Source organism: Bombina bombina, chromosome 2, assembly GCF_027579735.1.
Source record: "Bombina bombina isolate aBomBom1 chromosome 2, aBomBom1.pri, whole genome shotgun sequence".
NCBI lineage: Eukaryota > Metazoa > Chordata > Amphibia > Anura > Bombinatoridae > Bombina > Bombina bombina.
In genome coordinates this window covers 409,230,737-409,243,268 of record NC_069500.1, presented here as the reverse complement: position 1 = coordinate 409,243,268, position 12,532 = coordinate 409,230,737, and positions in this window count along the sequence as shown.

The window sequence follows — 12,532 nt, the reverse complement described above, 5'->3', positions numbered from 1 at the left end:
TCTGAAAGCTTGTCTCCCCAGACTACAGTAGCTGCAGCTACATAAGCTATACATCAGATCCTTGCTGAGAAAGACTAGATATTGTGTCATCCACCTTAGGAATAGTTTCCCAGGCCTCTCATTTTGAAGAAGGGAGGGGAAACATGGTTTTGAACTTGGCAGACATAATAAAGGGAATACTTGGTTTATTCCATTCTATAATTACTAGATCAGAAACGTTCAGGATCAGAAATATAGAAGTCTGTTTAGGATCCACATTAAAGAATTTAGCAATTTTCTTAAAAGGCTTTTGGTCCAAAGTTGGAGAATTATCTACCTTCAAAGTACTTACTACCTCCCGTAACAGTGCATGCATATACTTGAGCCTGAAATTAAAGGACAAATCCTCTGCCACTGCTTCAGGAGGAGAGGGTCCTGGGTTTTTGAAAATCCATCCTCAGAAGAGGAATATTACGCCAAATCTTATTTAAATGTACTATGATTTAAAAATAAATAAATACATTAAACGTATAAATATGGTTCCAAAAAGAGCTGAATGCCCCTATCCGCAGCCATTTTAAGTATTTGTTTATCTAGAAAGTCCTGATCACCTTATCTTTAAAACCTCACCCACCAAAAAATAAAATGTATGCTTACCTGATAAATTTATTTCCGGACATGGAGAGTCCACAACGTCATTCCAATTACTAGTGGGATATTCACTCCTGGCCAGCAGGAGGTGGCAAAGAGCACCACAGCAAAGTTGTTAAGTTTCACTTCCCTTACCCATAACCCCCAGTCATTCAGATGAAGGGAAATGGAAAAAGAAGATAAACACAAATGTGTAGAGGTGCCTGAGGTTTAGAAAAAAATACTGTCCAATCTAAAGGGTGGGGTCGTGGACTCTCCATGCCCAGAAAGAAATGTATCAGGTAAGCATACATTTTATTTTATTTTCTAAGACATGGAGAGTCCACAACGTCATTCCAATTACTAGTGGGAACCAATACCCAAGCTAGATGACACGGAATGAACAGGGAGGGAGAACTGTTCCACAGAAGCTTCATTTTTGAAAGCCCAAGAAGAGGAGACAGCCCTAGTGGAATGAGCTGTAATTCTCTCAGGAGGCTGCTGTCCAGCAGTCTCATAAGCAAAACGAATTATACTTCTCAACCAAAGGGAAAGAGAAGTAGAAGTGGCCTTCTGACCCATACGCTTTCCTGAGAAACAAACAGGACAGAAGACTGGCGAAAATCCTTAGTAGCCTGTAGGTAGAATTTTAGAGTGCGCACAACATCCACTCCTTTTTAGAAAAAGGACAGAGAGAAGGAACAACAATTTCCTGATTAATATTTCTATCCGAAACCACCTTAGGAAGAAACCCCAATTTAAGGATCGCCTTATCCTCATGAAAAATAAGGTAAGGCGAATCGCACTGTAAGGCAGAGAGTTCAGAAACTCTCAGAGCAGAAGAAATAGCAATAAGAAACAAAACCTTCCAAGATAATAACTTAATATCTATGGAATGCATTGGTTTAAATGGAGCCTGCAGCAAAACTCTAAGAACTAGGTTAAGGCTCCAATGAGGAGCAACAGGTTTAAACACAGGCCTGATTCTGACCAGGGCCTGAAAAAAAGATTGAACATCTGGCACATCCGCCAGAATATTATGTAAAAGAATAGATAATGCAGAAATCTGACCTTTCAGAGAACTGACTGACAACCCCTTCTCCAGACCTTCCTGAAGAAAAGACAAAATTCTAGGAATCCTGACCCTACTCTAAGAGTAGCCCTTCGATTCACACCAATAAAGGTATTTATGCCATACCTTATGGTAAATTTTACGAGTAACAGGCTTGCGAGCCTGAAGCATGATATCAATAACCGACTAAGAAAACCCACGCTTAGCCAGAAATCGTTCAATCTCCAAGCAGTCAGCTTCAGAGAAATGAGATTTGGATGGAGGAAAGGACCCTGAGTTAGAAGGTCCTTCCTGAGAGGTAACCTCCAAGGAGGAAGAGATGACATCTTTACTAGGTCTGCAAACCAGATCCTGCGATGCCATGCAGGAGCTATTAGAATTACCAACATTCTCTCCTGTTTGATACGAGCAATGACTTGTGGAAGTAGCGCTAACGGAGGAAACAGGTGAGTTAGACCGAAATCCCAAGGAACCGCCAGAGCATCTATCAATTCAGCCTGAGGATTTCTTGACCTTGAACCATACCTTGGAAGCTTGGCGTTCTGACGAGACGCCATCAGATCCAACTCCGGTATTCCCCACTTGAGGGTTAACCTGGAGAACACCTCCGGAAAGAGAGCCCACTCCCCGGGATGAAAAGTCTGTCTGCTCAGAAAATCCGCCTCCCAGTTGTCCACTCCTGGAATGTGGATTGCAGAAAGAAGACCACTGTGAGCTTCCGCCCACTGAATAATCCGAGCCACCTCCTTCATGGCCAAGGAATTTCTTCCTCCCTGGAGGTTGATGTAAGCCACTGAGGTGATGTTGTCCGACTGGAACCTGATAAACTGAGCTAAGGACAACTGAGGCCAAGCCATCAGAGCATTGAAGATCACTCTCAACTCCAAGATGTTTATGGGGAGAGAAGACTCCTCCCGAGTCCATAGGCCCCGAGCCTTTAATGAGTCCCAGACTGCTTCCCAGGCTTCTATGGTCACAATCACCCAGGAGGGTCTCCGGAAGCATGTGCCCTGAGATAGATGATCCTTAGAAATCCACCACAATCAACTAGTCCAGATCTATCCTCTGAGACAGATCTGAATAGTCTCCGTTCCATTGTATGAAAATGCATAATTGCAGAGCACTCAAATGGAATCAAGCAAAGGGAATGATGTTCATGGAAGCGACCATCAGACCAATTACCTCCATGCATTGAACCACTGATGGCCGAACAGTAGACTGTAGAGAGAGGCAAGAGGACAGAAGTTTGGATTTTCTGACCTCTGTCAGGAAAATCTTCATAGATAGGGAATATATGATGGCCCCTAAGAAACACACCCTTGCAGTTGGAACAAGGGAACTCTTCCCCAGATTCAGTTTCCATCCGTGATGGAAAGACAACAAGATCTCTGTATGAGAGTATGCTAGTTGAAAAGATGGCGCCTGAACCAATATGTCATCCAGGTAAGGTGCCACCATAATTCCCTGAGACCTGACAACTGCCAAGAGAGCTACCAGAACCTTTGGGAGCTGTGGCAAGCCAAACAGAAGAGCAATAAATTGAAAGTTCTTGTCTAGAAAAGCGAATTTCAGGAACTGGTGATGATCCCTGTGGATGGGAACATAAAGATTTGTGTCCTTCAGGTCTATGGTCGTCATGAACTGACCCTCTTGGACCAAAGGAAGAATGGAATGAATGGTTTCCATTGTGAAGGATGGTACTCTGAGAAACTTGTTGAGACTAAAATGGGTCAAAAAGTTTGCTCTTTTTTGGGAACCAAAAACAGATTTGAGTAGAAACCTAGAGCCTGTTCCCTTACTGGAACTGGAACAATCAATCCCAGGGAGGAGAGGTTCTGAACACAGCTTAAGAACGCCTCTCTTTTTACCTGATCCACAGATAACCTTGAGAGGAGAAATCTGCCCCTGGGAGGACGAGATTTGAATTCTATTTTGTAACCATGAGACACTATGTCCACAGCCCAAGGATCTGGGACATCTCATAACCATGCTGGATGAAACAAGGAAAGTCTGCCCCCCACTTGATCCAATCCTGGACCAGGGGCAGACCCTTCATGCTGACAGTCTAAGATGAGGGCTTTTTTGATTGCTTCCCCTTATTCCAAGCCTGATTGGGTCTCCAAGAGGACTTGAACTGCTCCTGTTTGGAGGAGGGAGAGGAAGACCTTTGAAGTTATGAAAGAATAACAGAAATTAGAACTTTGACGCCCCTTAAGTCTATTCTTCTTGTCTTGTGGTAGAAAGGACCCCTTTCCACCCTTAATTTCAGAAATTATCTCTGCCAGACCAGGACCAAACAGGGTCTTACCCTTGTAAGGTAGCGACAGGAGCTTGGACTTGGAGGTAACATCAGCTGACCAAGATTTTAGACACAGAGCCCTGCGGGTTAGGACAGTGAAGCCAGACATCTTGGCTCCCAGTATGACTTGCATGTTAGTATCAGAGATAAGGAAATTGGCTAGCTTGAGTGCCTTAATCCTATCTTGGATCTCCTCCAACGGAGTTTCCTCTAAAATCATTTCGGACAAGGCATAGCACCAATAAGATGCTGCACTTGCTACTGTGGCAATAAAAAACTGCAGGTTGCCATTGTAGACCCTGATGAACATACATTTTCTTTAAATAAGCCTCCAGCTTTTTGTCCATTGGATCATTAAAAGAACAGCTATCCTCAAAAGGGCTCGTGGTTCTCTTAGCCAGAGTAGAAATAGCTCCTTATACGTCTGAGGTGCCCTACCTAAACCTTCAAAGTGTCTAAAATTTCATACTGTCATGATACTGTCCTACCGATTGTCAGACAGAAAAAGCTGACACAGTAATGACGCTGCTCCCCTCTGAGTCTGAAGCAGATAAGGGGGGAGTCACATGACCAGCAGAAAAAGAAACTGCACAGCAAGCTAAAAGCATGCATTTCTTAGAAAACTGCTGTGTAAGTCCGGAGATTCATGCTGAATGTAACTGAGGAGCCCAATATCTGCAAATTCCCAATAAAAATAAAAAATACCTTAATTTTTAGAGCTTAAAATTAATGTTATCAGCCACAGAGTAAACGTCCCATAAACAGTAAAGGAAGATTAACTCTTTAGTCTCCACACATACAATAAGTGCCTGCACACTGCCCAAGTAAATCCTATATAAAAGGATGAAACATGTCCCAAAGAAATACTGCAGAAAAATCTTCTCAAATGCAAGTCTCCAAGACCTAGAAGACAAAAGCACTTACCTGCAAATCCAGCTGTCGGGCAGGAAGACAGCTCACAAGGCGTGAAAGGACACATACTCCTTACAGAGACCTGTAGAAAAAGAAAGAACAGAGTAACCAACTCTGGTTTTCTATGACTAGGGCAGCAAATATGTTAGAAAACAAAGCAAGGACCACCTCACCACTTTCTAACTGCTTAAAAGCCACCACTACTCTTACTCAAGAGATTGATGTGGACACAGCTAAACCCAAACCCTTGCTTGCAGGGAAAAGTACCCGAAAAAGGAATAAATATCTTCAGACACCAAACTTCACATCCTCCATTGACAGAGGCAAAGAGAATGACTGGGGGTTATGGGTAAGGGAAGTGACACTTAACAGCTTTGCTGGGGTGCTCTTTGCCTCCTCCTGCTGGCCAGGAGTGAATATCCCACTAGTAATTGGAATTATGTTGTGGACTCTCCATGTCTTAATAAAGAAAAAACAAAAACTTAAAACAAATTTTGTTATCTTTGAAATGAAACAAAAATAAATAAATGATTGAAAAAGAAAAATCGCGTTTCTAGCTGTATGCAACTTAATAAAATACAAAAAACATAAATTATGCTTTCCAGATCATTTCCTTTCATCTGTATGAGGAGAGTCCATGGCTTCATTCCTTGGAAAATACTGAACCTGGCCACCAGAAGGAAGCAAAGACATCCCAGCCAAAGGCTTAAATACCTCTCCCACTCCCCTCATCCCCCAGTCATTCTGCCGAGGGAACAAGGAACAGTAGGAGAAATATCAGAGTATAAATGGTGCCAGAAGAACAAAACAAAAATTTTGGTCCGCCCAACGGAGAAAACGGGCGGGGGCCGTGGACTCTCCTCAGATGGAAAAGAAATTATCTGGTAAGCATAATTTATGTTTTTCATCTTAATATGAGGAGAGTCAACGGCTTCATTCCTTACTTGTGGGAAACATATACCCAAGCTCTAGAGGACACTGAATGAAATAGGAGGGTAAAAAAGGAGAAGCGGACCCTATTCTGAGGGCACCACAGCCTGCAAAACCTTTCTCCCAAAAGATGCTTCAGCCAAAGCAAAAACTTCAAATTTGTAAAATTTTAAAAAAGGTATGTAAGGAGGACCAGGTAGCCACCCTACATATCTACTCCATAGAGGCCTCATTCTTGAAGGCCCAAGAGGAAGCCACTGCTCTGGTTGAATAAACCTTAATCCTCTGAGGAGGCTTATGTCCCGCTGTTTCATATGCTAAGCAAAGCCCCTTTCCAAAATAGACAACAAACAAAGAAGAAGTCTGCCTAAACTCCAAAGTAGCTTGAAGATAGAACTTCAAGGCCTGAATCACATACAAATTAGGAAGTAAACGCTCCTTCGAAGAGGAAGGGTTAGGACACAAGGAAGGAGCAACAATCTCCTGATTGATGTTGCGATCTGAAACAACCTTAGGGAGAAAACCTAACCCAGTACGAAGAACAGCCTTATCAGTATGGAATACAAGGTAAGGTGGCTCACATTGCAAGTCAGCCATTTCGGATACTCTGCGTGCCGAAGCAATAGCCAGTAAAAAGAGAACCTTCCAAGATAGCAATTTAATATCAGGGCCATGCATAGGCTCAAACAGAGCCCTCTGCAAAACCTTAAGAACAAGATTTAAACTCCAAGTAGGAGCGCTAGATCGAAACACAGGCCTGATTCTAGTCAGAGCCTGAACAAAAGACTGGACGTCCGGAAGCTCAGCGAGCCTCTTGTCCGGTAAACAGATAGGGCCGAAATTTGTCCCTTAAGGGAGCTAGCCGAAAGGCCCTTCTCCGTACCATCCTGGAGAAAGGAAAGAATCCTGGAAACCATGACCTTATGCCAGGGAAATCCACGCTCTTCACACCAGAATAAGTAGGTCCTCCACACCTTATGATAGATGCGACGAGTAACCGGCTTACAAACTTGAATGAGAGTATCAATAACTCTCTCAGAAAAACCTCTCTTGGCTAGAACTAAGCGTTCAATCTCCATTCAGTCAGCCTCAGAGAATATCTGGGTAGCTTGGAATTGAACCGGGATGCCATGAGATCTATCTCCGGTGTCCCCCATCTGCTGCAAATCTCTGCAAACACCTCGGGATGGAGAGACAATTCCCCCGGATGAAAAGACTGTCTGCTGAGGAAATCCTTGACAGCGAGCAGTTGTGGGCCACCGCCCATAACAGAATCCGACAGAATCCGAGATACTTCCCTCATTGCTAGGGAGCTCCTCGTTCCTCCCTGATGGTTAATGTAAGCCACCGAGGTTATGTTGTCCGATGGAATCTGATAAACTGGGTCGAACCCAAAAGGGGCAAAGCCTTCAGAGCATTGAGGATCGCTCGAAGTTCCAAGATGTTGATTGAGAGGAGGGATTCCTCTCTAGTTCACAGGCCCTGCGCCTTCCTGGCGTCCCAAACAGCTCCCCATCCTGTGAAACTCGTGTCCGTAGTCACAATCTCCCAGGATGGTCTCAAGAAGGACGTCCCTTGGGGCAGGTGATCTGGACAGAGCCACTAGGAGAGGTATTCTCTCAACCTGCTGTCCAGAGAAATCAGTTTAGACAGATCTGAATGATTGTCATTCCGCTGCCTCAGCATGCACAGCTGAAGAGGTCTGAGATGGAATCTGGTAAAAGGAATTATGTCCATGCAGGACACCATGAGCCCAATTACCTCCATACGAGCCACAGATGGCCTGAAGGAGGTCTGGAGGGCAAGACAATGGGAAGTTAGCTTGTAACGTCTCTGGTCTGTAAGAAATATCCTCATGGATATGGAGTCTATTATCGTACCCAGGAACTCCACCCTGGTACTGGGAATAAGAGAACTCTTTTCTAAGTTTATCTTCCATCCATGAGATCGAAGAAGACAAAGAAGGGCTTTCGAATGGTCCTCTGCCAGACGACAGGACGGTGCTTGAACCAAAATATTGTCTAAGTACGGCACCACTGCAATCCCTCTGGTTCTGGCCACTGAGAGCAGAGCCCCCAGAACCTTTGGAAAAACTTGGAGCAGTAGCTAGACCAAACTGAAGAGCAATAAACTGGAAGTGCTGGTCCAGGAACGCAAATCTTAGGAACTTGAAGTGTTTCTTGTGTATAGGTACGTAAAGGTAGGCATCCTATAGGTCTATCGTTGTCATGAATTGTCCTTCCTGGACTAAGGGAAGAATGGACCTTATTGTCTCCATCTTGAACAAGGGGACAGCCAGGTATTTGTTTAAGCACTTTAGGTACAGAATCGGATGAAAAGTACCCTCCTTCTACCAGACCTCTCTCTGTTGGAGGTACTGGTACAATGACCCCTAGGGAGGTGAGATCCCTCACACACCCTAGAAAAGCTTTGCACGTCCCCAAACCAAGCTTCCAAAAATAGAGATAGCCTGCCACCTACCAGATCCAAGGCTGGATCGGCGGCCGTCCTGACGAAAGGCAAAGAATGACTGGGGGATGAGGGGAGTGGGGGAAGTATTTAAGCATTTGGCTGGGATGTCTTTGCCTCCTCCTGGTGGCCAGGTTCAGTATTTCCCACAAGTAAGGAATTAAGTAGTGGACTCTCCTCATCAGGGTCGGCGCTTGTGCAAGGCAGAATATGCAACCGCCTTAGGGAGCCCCCAGCAGGTGGGCGCAGAGAGCGGGAGATGCCGAAGTGGATCTGCCTGAAAGCATGAGTAAAAATGTTTATGTTGCCATGCGCTGCAGCTGAGCTGCCTGTAGGGTGCGCACACATAGGAGCCGGAGGAGTCAAGACACAGCTCAATCAACATTCATCTATCTGCGCCCCTGGCTGCAACTTCCTACATGGCTACATTGCTAAGTGCCGTGTGCCGTATGGAGCACGCTTGCGCTGCCTAAGCAGTCAGTGCGGAGTCTGAGAGGGAAATCATGCTTTGCATGCCTGGTGCTGTGTGACTCACTGACAGTCACCCCTCTAAGTGAAAAAATTCTTGAGCCACGAGTGACATCCAGACGGCCAGACCGGTAGTGAAGGGAGGTAGGGTGGCAGGGATCTGAGGGCAGGGGTCTGGTCTGGGGGCGGGGGGAAATTAGAATGCACAGGGCTGCATGAGAGGACAGTGTTGTGTGTGAGATTTGACCGGACAGTTTTAAGTGCACAATTGTTTTAGCTCTCTACAATTCTGCCTATCTTCCACCTTTAATTTGTTCAGGGAGAGTGCATGGGGTTAATAGGGAAGCTGCGGAGGAGGGACGTCTTCTAAAGTTGTAGAGAGAGACAATAAATTAATGGGGGCAGGAAGAGTAGGAAGCCAGGCCAGCAATTGGAATGTCTGCTCATTTCTTTTTTTTTTTAAAGCTTCTTTGCTCCCTACTTCTGACATATGAGCTGCAACGGACCTACACCTTCCGGCCCTGCTATATGTAAGAGCCAGAGTTGTGAACCTTACTACAGTTTGTGAATTGTTTTTCATTAATTTAGTCTAGGAAGTCAAAGTATTTAACCCCTTGCTCACCATAGAGGGCTGACATACTATGTTAGTAGTAGATGTGCAGCCCTCTAAGTCAAGTGCTTAAATAATTTGATTTAAAAGTTTATTTATACTATTAATAATGTAATAATTTTATTTTTTAATTTTATGCAAACACCTTTAATTATTTAATCACTGCATTAAAAATGTTAAATGGTCTATGCATCCTGAAAAGGAGGGTTAATATTTTAATGTTTTCTATTTTTTGTTTTTTTTAGTAAAATTAATATATTTATCTAAATATTTTAGTACAATTTTGGGCTAGTGTTTCCCCTTAAATGGTAAAAGTTTTTCATATGTGTGTTTGTGCATCTATTGTTTTTAATAACTTAAATATATATTAATCCCCCATGTGTGTGTATATAATGCTTTTAATACCTGCCCCCACCGCCACATCCCTCCAGTTCTTAGCTTTGGTGTTCAGTATTTTTGTGGAGGACACCTGGCAACCCTGGCCAAAGGCGGCAGAGTTATTTCGGTGTGGCCCGGGAGCGGCACTGTGATTGACTGGTGATTATTTTGAACTGAAGTTTGGCAAGTGGCTACCTGCCTTGTGCCTTCTGTTATACTGTACAAATTGGTCAGTACTAGCTGTGTCCCTGTGGTTAAAAGTTTTTAATATGCGTTTGTCTAGTATGTTCTGTAAATGCCCCAGGTGTATAAATATTAAATATGGCTTACATTAGTTCAATGTGCTTGTCCTGATCCACCCACGCCCACACACATACATACACTTACATATAAACACATACACACATATATGCTTATTCACACACAACAAACATACACGCATACACTCACATACACTACTCGCACACATACGCACCACTACACACACAAACTTACATACACATACGCACCACTACACACACAAACTTACATACAAATACATACACACACATTCACACACTGCAAATACATACACACATACATTACTCACACACACAAACAAATATATACACACATACATTCACACACTACAAACATACTCACATACATTCATACATACATACATACATACTGTACATATACCACTCATGCACATATGCATTACGCACCATTACACACACACACTTACATACAAACACATACATTCACACACATGCACAGATGGACAGACATACACACATAAATACAGACACACACATACAGGGATGTCTGCACACACACATACATACGTGCACTACTCACACACTGGCACACACACAAATATACATTCAAATGGGGAATATATAATGTCCATAATTATAGATAAAATATTTATCTGTAGGTTTTGTTAGCACATTTCTGTAACAGTTTGTCAAAGACTAGAAATTGAATGGTTTGTAATCAGGAAGGGGGGCGGCAAAATGTATCCTCGCCTGTGTGGTCAAAAATCCTAGCACCGGCCCTGCTCCTCATATTAAGATAGAAAGTAATGTTTGTATCTATAAGGAGGGGGGGGGGGGGAGAATGATACAATGAAAGAACAAAATGAGTGAGTATTAAGCATTTTTATAAAATTCTGTTCTTGACATTCAGAACATAAAGGGGGCTACTTATCAAGCCGTCTACTTTTCTGGCTTCGCCGGCCCAATACGTCCGCCTAAGCTCGCCTACCTTCGCCGCCGCGGACCTTGAATACGTTCGCCTAAGTTATCAAATAAAGCTGTCAAAAAGCCGCGGGGCGATGAGCAGCGGACTGTGACAGTTATCACTCATCCGATCTCGCTGCCCTTCGGCTTTTTCCCAGCTTTATTGCTAGCCTGTCACTAAGCACTCACACTAAACTACACTGTTCTACCCCCTATACCGGCGCCCCCGGAGGCCCCCGCAACTAAATAAAGTTACTAACCCCTAAACCGCCGCTCCTAGACCCCGCCGCAAGTCTTATAAATGTATTAACCCCTAAACCGCCGCTCCTAGACCCCGCCGCAAGTCTTATAAATGTATTAACCCCTAAACCGCCGCTCCTAGACCCCGCCGCAAGTCTTATAAATGTATTAACCCCTAAACCGCCGCTCCCGGACACCGCTGCCACCTACATTATACCTAGTAACCCCTATCCTGCCCCCCTATACCGTCGCCCTCTATTATAAAATTATTAACCCCTATCCTGCTGATCCCGCACCTCTCCGCAACTAAATAAATAGTTTAACCCCTAAACCGCCGCTCCATGAACCCGCCGCAACCTATAATAAATTTATTAACCCCTATCCTGCCCCCCACTACGCCGCCGCCACTGTAATAAAATGATTAACCCCTAAACCTAAGTCTAACCCTAACCATAACGCCCCCCTAACTTAAATATTAATTAAATAAATCTAAATAAATTAACTCTTATTAACTAAATGAATCCTATTTAAAACTAAATACTTACCTTTAAAATAAACCCTAATATAGCTACAATATAAATAATAATTATATTGTAGCTATCTTAGGATTTATTTTTATTTTACAGGTACCTTTCAATTTATTTTAACCATGTACAATAACTATTAAATAGTTATTAACTATTTAATAGCTTACCTAGCTAAAATAAAGAGAAATGTACCTGTGAAATAAATCCTAACCTAAGTTACAATTACACCTAACACTACACTATACTTTAATAAATTATTCCTATTTAAAAATAAATACTTACCTGTAAAATAAACCCTAAGATAGCTACAATGTAATTAATAATTATATTATAGCTATCTTAGGATTTATATATATTTTACAGGTAACTTTGTATTTATTTTAGCTAGTTAGAATAGTTATTAAATAGTTATTAACTATTTAATAACTACCTAGCTAAAAGAAATACAAAATTACCTGTAAAATAAATCCTAACTTAAGTTACAATTAAACCTAATACTACACTATCATTAAATTAACTAAATAAACTACCTACAAAGAACTACAATGAAATACAATTACATAAACTAACTAAAGTACAAAAAATAAAAAAAGCTAAGTTACAAAAAATAAAAAATTAAGTTACAAACATGTTAAAAATATTACAACAATTTTAAGCTACTTACACCTAATCTAAGCCCCCTAATAAAATAACAAACCCCCCCAAAATAAAAAAAATCCCTACCCTATTCTAAATTACATAAATTTCAAAGCTCTTTTACCTTACCAGCCCTTAAAAGGGCCATTTGTGGGGGCA